Source organism: Aotus nancymaae, unplaced genomic scaffold (assembly GCF_030222135.1).
Source record: "Aotus nancymaae isolate 86718 unplaced genomic scaffold, 86718_ANA_hifiasm-v0.15.2.pri h1tg000006l, whole genome shotgun sequence".
NCBI classification, from domain to species: domain Eukaryota; kingdom Metazoa; phylum Chordata; class Mammalia; order Primates; family Aotidae; genus Aotus; species Aotus nancymaae.
The window spans coordinates 25,344,887-25,351,010 of record NW_026988417.1 but is presented as its reverse complement, the minus strand read 5'-3'; the positions used below and the strand labels follow the sequence as shown (position 1 = coordinate 25,351,010).

Below are 6,124 nucleotides of genomic sequence, written 5' to 3'. Positions count from 1 at the left end.
ATAAACTCATATATATATACACAGACATAAGTACATACACACGTATAATTATGTCAGCCTATAAAGATACCAGTCATATTTAGTGTGACAAATGTTAGCACGTACCATAATAGTTACTAAACTAAGGGTGTGTAATTTCTCGTGACAACCATGTTGGGTTGCAATATGGAAATGAAGCATACCAAAATTAGCATACTCATATAAAGTCTACAAACGTCAGGGACCTTTCACATATATGTTTAATGCTATGTCATTCAACGTTTATACACTTCAGATTCCACAGTGAAGTTGAGCAAATGAATATTGTCCATTATACTTACAATAAAATTTTGGTATTACATTTAGAATATGACACTAAACAACATAAATTTTAGATAAAGGTTTTTGCTGCATTACTTAGATAAATAGAATTTCCCTCAGTACAAATTTCATAATGAAAAGGTTTAATTTTTCTTGAATGCTTTCATACATTCAAACAAGAAGTTATTTTCTAGCAATTTCTGACATTCTTTGCTTTCTCTAATCTCATTTTTAAAAACTGAACAAAAATTTGACAGGTGTATGAAGGCTTCTAACATTCAGGATGTGGAAAGACCTTTCAGCCTTTTGTGGATTCTCTAATGTTCAGTGAGAGCTGATTTTTCACAGATTTTCCCACATTCACAACATTTAAAGGTTTTCTCTCCTGTGTGAGTTCTTTAATGGACAATGAGATTTGACTTCACACAGAAGAATTTTCCGCATTCATTACATATAAAGGGTTTCTCTCCTGTCTGTGTTCCCTGATGGACAGTGAGCGCTGGCCTGGGGCAGAAGGATTTCCCATGTGCTTTGCATTTGTAGGGTTTCTGCCCTGTGTGAGTTCTCTGATGTTCAGTGAGGTTTGACTTTGCACAGAACGTTTTTCTACATTGCTTACATTCATAGGGCTTTTCTGCTGTGTGTGTTTGCTGGTGGTTGGTAAGATGTGGTTTCTGGCAAAAGGCTTTTACACAGTCTGTACATTCATAGGGTTTCTCTCCTGTGAGTGTTCTCTGATGCAGAGTGAAGTTTGACTTCTCCCACAAGGTTTTCCCACATTCACCACATTTGTAGATGTTTTTCCTCCTGAGTGAGCTCTCCAAAGCTGGGTGAGATATGACTTCTTGCTGAAATTATTCCCATTTTCATTGTGGTCAAGGGCTTCTCCCATGTGTACTATCTGACGTTTAAAGAGCGTTGAGTTTTCCCAAGTTTTGTCACTCAATTGATATTCATGGGGAATCTTTCTTGTGTGAGCTCCCTGATGGATCTTGAAGGTTGAATTGTTATAGAAGATATCTCATATTTGTTGTACTCAGAAAGATTTTCGCTTATAGGCCAGGCGCAGTGGCTCACACCTGTAATCCCAGCACTTTGGGAGGCTGAGGTGGGTGGATCACTTAAGACCAGGAGTTTGAAACCAGCCTGGCCAACATGGCAAAACCCCATCTCTACTAAAAATACAAAAAAATTAGCTAGATGTGATGGCATGCACCTGTAGTCCCAGCTACACAGGAGGCTGAGGCAAGAGACTTGCTTGAACCTGAGAGGTGGAGGTTGCAGTGAGCGAGATCCTGCCACTACAGTCCAGCCTGGGTGACAAGCGCAAAACTCTGTCTTTTTATTGTTGTTGTTGCAAATCTCTGTCTTAAAAAAAAAAAATCTCCCTTATAAGAGTTCTCTGATGTCCCAATCTAAAATCAATACAGAAGGGCTTCTCACAAATACTGCACCCATATGGCTCCATTTACAAATGAGTACTTTGAGATATATTGAGCTTTCAACAGTGAAGGTTCTTCCACATTCACTATATTTAGAATGCCTCTCCTATCCAAGATTAACCCTTACTTGTAAAAAAGCCTGCCTGCACGTGGAAGTCTTGTCCATTTTTATTATACTCAAAAGGTTGGTCAAAAATTGGCTGCTGAGATCCTGGTGATGATTAATGACATCCCTCTTTTGATCATATTTATACAATTTCTCTTCAATAGGACTTTTCTCATGCCTACTATCAAGGAACAATTTCTCACATACATTAAACACATCAGGCTTCTTTCTGGAACCGTTCTTTTGATCAATAATGAAGCACAAAATATTTCTCAAACTCATTTCACACAAGTCACATATTTTATAAGGAAAATTTCTCAAAGAAACAGGGTTTGTACCCAAATTGAAATACCTTCTATGCTTACTGTTTTGTTTTTGGTAAACACAAGCTCCGAAAAATATTTTTCTTATTTTTTTCTGGCCACTTTCTGACAGGTCATCAACTTGCAGTTCCTTTCTGGGTGGCACTGGCTTGGGAATCCTTCCTCTAATATCCAGGGCTCCCCTAGTTCTATCTTGAAGATCCCTTCTGGCTTAGTAACGTAATACCCAGCTGAGACCAGATTGCTGTGTTTCCAGAATCCCATCTCTGGTCAGCAACTGCTGAGCAGGATTCAGCAGATACCACTCCTGCTGGGTGAAGTCTACGCATACGTCTTTGAGTGACACTTGCTCTTGGGATTTTTTTCATTTTCTGCGTAGTGGAGGAGGGAGAGGTCTCCATGTGTGGCTCTGATATGTGTTGAGCTTAGAAATGACATTTTTCAATGAGTGAATGTAAACATTTATTTCTTATTGATTGACTACCAATTTGGGTTCTCTCTCTTATGTTCCAGACCTTTCACCGGCACACAGACTTCAGTGGCTTCGGGATATCACCACTCCCTGGTCATGTGTGACCAGAGGCCAGGGATTGTTTCCCATGAGGGACTGGAGGCTCGGGAGGGATGAGCCGGGAAGCTGCGGGGAAGGCAGGGACGCACATGCGTATTGTAGAGTTATTTTCCCCGAAGCCCCAAAGCCGGCCATGCAGAATATGCTATGAAGTTGCAAAGCTTGTTAGGCCAGCTTTAGCCCATCAGCCATGCCTGAGGTATGGGAGAAGAGAAGAAAGAGGTGAGGAGTCCAGTGAAGAATAAGAAACTCTTGGGGTGCACCATGGGGGTGCTGGGCATTTCTGTGAACACTAGATAGGAGTAGGGAAGGGAGTGTGTTCCCTTCACCTGGAACCTAGTGAGGGACGTGTTTGGAGAGCTGCTTGCAGAGCTATAAAGAGTCTCTTAGAGCTCATGGGGTGCAGGGACAGGGACCGGTTTGTGACTCTCAACAAGAAGAGTTTGAAGGAGGGGGGCTGGGCCAGTCACCTTTCTCTGACAGTAGCGTGGAAACAGGTGGTGGTGTCTGTGCAGGCTGCACATTGATGAACAGTGAATTCCTTGGATGTGGCTCCTGAAAGGAAGCTGGCCTAGAGTCATCCTCGGAGGGAACTGGTTCAGCGACCCTCTCATGGGGGAGAGGATTCAACCTTGATAAGAGTTCTCAGTTGCAGATGACAGAAGCCCTGCCAGTTGGCCTAAATAGAAAGGAATTTATCAGAGGACGTTAGTGACTTAACAAAATCTTGGGAATGACTGTTCCTAGTCTGCTCTCTTAGGACCAAGTGTCAGAACCTCACCAGAGAGACTGTCCTGAGAAAGGAGCTGATGCCGGCCCTCCACTGACTCCAGGGCAGAGCGGCACCTGGAGACACCTACACAGGCATTGCGGAAGCCACACCCACCTATGGACACGCCCACTTGCATCGTGGAGGCCACGCCCACCTGCCTGTTAGCTCACGTTCAACTTCAGTGCGAAAGCCTCACACAGCACCTCTGATGGGTAGAATCTTTGTCACTTGTTCATGCTCTGCATTAAGAGAACTGGAAAATGTGTTTTGGGTTATTCCTTGGGAAGCTGAGTTCATACTGTTCATTCATGCCAAATTATAAGAAGATGTGCAAAGGACAGTTGCCCACTTATCCTGATGGACAGGTTTTGGCGGCTGGAAATCAGCGCTGAGAGGAGAGTTCTAAGCAGCCAGCTGAATGACAGGAATCTAACTCTATGTCAAAAAGATTAGATGTGGAGGTGCCCAGCAAGAGGTTTTTCAAAGAGACAGCCACAGAGCTACAGGAGAGTAAGAATCTGCAGAGGACACCACCACGCCACAGGGCACCAATGCCCTGAGTAACTTCTCCCTCCAAGTAAGTCTTTTCCTCCATCCCCTCCTCCTGTCCCCCTGTGCTGGACCCCAAATGTCCACAATTAGAAACTAATGAAGGGGTAGGAGATGGAGTAAGAAGTACAGAGAAATTGAATTGTAAGAAGTACAGAGAAATTGACCCCCTTGCCTACTGTAGGGGTCAATTTCTACTGTTTTGGGAGATGGATAAAGTTTTAACTACGGGAGAGCTTGCAGTTTTGATGATTTCGTTATTACACTGGATCGATCTCCTTAATATTTGGATATGACTTGAAGACATTTTATTATCTAAGAATGATGAGGAAAGCTATGGGATCCCACTTAAGCTTTATCTCAGAGTTGGGAAGAAGAAGGTCAAAGGCACGTTGACTGGACAATGAGAGAATGAATAAAATGATTCTGTCTGATTTCTAGCAAGTCTTGTCTGTTCAATCAGTTGATTATAAGAATTATTGTTATAAGGCATATTTATTGTTGCCTCAACTTTATTTTAATCAAGCTATGTTTTCCATAATGTCAATTGAGAATACAGGAGGAAATATATATATATATACACACACACACACATAGGAAGGTGGCCAGGCACAGTGGCTCATGCTTATAATACCAGCACTTTGAGAGGCCAAGGCGGCAGATCATTTGAGGTCAGGAGTTCAAGACCAGCCTGTCTAACATGGTGAAAACCCATCTCTACTAAAAATCTGAAAATTAGCTGGCATGGCAGCCATGCCTGTAATTCCAGCTATTTGGGAGGCTGAGGCACAAGAATCACTTCAACCTGGGAAGTGGAGGTTGCAGTGAGCCAAAATCATGCCACTGTGCTCCAGCCTGGGTGACAGAGAGAGATTCTGTCTCAAAAAAAAAAAAGAGGTAGGCAAGAATGACATTTCTAAATTCTTATTGCTGGTGTTTTTAATTCCTACCAGCTAGTATAGAAGAGTAAGAATGAGGGATCAGTCTGGGTGTGGAGCTCACATCCCAGACAAGGACAAACTTTATAGTGCCACTGTGCCATTCATTCTCTTTATAAGTGTTAGTGTCTTTTATCCCCGGAAGACCCCCAAGAGGTAGGTATAATCATCCCTACTTTTTTTTTTTTTTTTTTTTTTTGAGATGGAGACTCACTCTGTCACCAGGCTGGAGTGTAGTGGTGCAATCTCAGCTCACTGCAACCTCCACCTCTTGGGTTTAAGCAATTCTCCAGCCTCAGCCTCCCGAGTAGCTGGGATTACAGGTGCACCTCACCAATCCCAGCTAATTTTTGTATTTTTAAGTAGAGACAGGGTTTCGCCATGTTGGCCAAGATGGTCTCGATCTCTTTACCTTGTGATCCACCTGCCTCAGCCTCCCAAAGTGTTGGGATTACAGGTGTGTGTGAGCCACTGTGCCCAGCCAATTATCCCTACTTTGTGGGTAAGGAAACTGAGCTTGGACAGGTTATGCACCTTTTGCAAAGCCACATAGCTTTTGAATAGCTGAGTCGGGGACTCAACTCCTTAATCTTACTTTACTGTCCAATTCGTTTTTGCTGAGTCTTAGAGATGTGTTTATCCCAGTCTGGTTCCTTTAAGAGGCCACTCCCATTACCAGAACATAGCTGGTTTTTATTGAGCACTTAAGATATTTGAGTCACTGTTCTATACATTTTATGCTTTTCTCACTTAATAATCCCATAAACCCTATAAGATAGGCAATATTGTTATCCTCATTTTACAAAATGCAGAGTCAGGCAAACTTGCCTGGCAGCCATGCAGCTTGTAAGTGTGGAGCGTGGGTTTATGTTCAGGCAACCTGGCTCTAGTGCAGACTTTTTTTTTTTGGCTTGGAATTCTATCATTTTTCTCAGTATAGTGCAGACACCTAACCACCGTGCTTTGACATGGAAGGCACCAAGGCTGAATTAAAAGAAAAAGGGACCTGCCCACTGATTCTCAGCCTCCCAGGAAGAGAGTGGGAACAGTCTTCTCTCTTCCGTCCCCTCTTGCCTACCTCTGCAATTTTCTCCCACCTCGTGAGAGGGTTCAAGGAGAATCA

The 6,124-nt window shown here is 42.9% G+C and overlaps 1 pseudogene; it reads right to left on the bottom strand.

The window, feature by feature from the left end:
• Positions 1-617: 617 nt before the first annotated feature.
• LOC105730901 (zinc finger protein 248-like) lies at positions 618-3,650 on the bottom strand (annotated as a pseudogene).
• Positions 3,651-6,124: the final 2,474 nt, after the last annotated feature.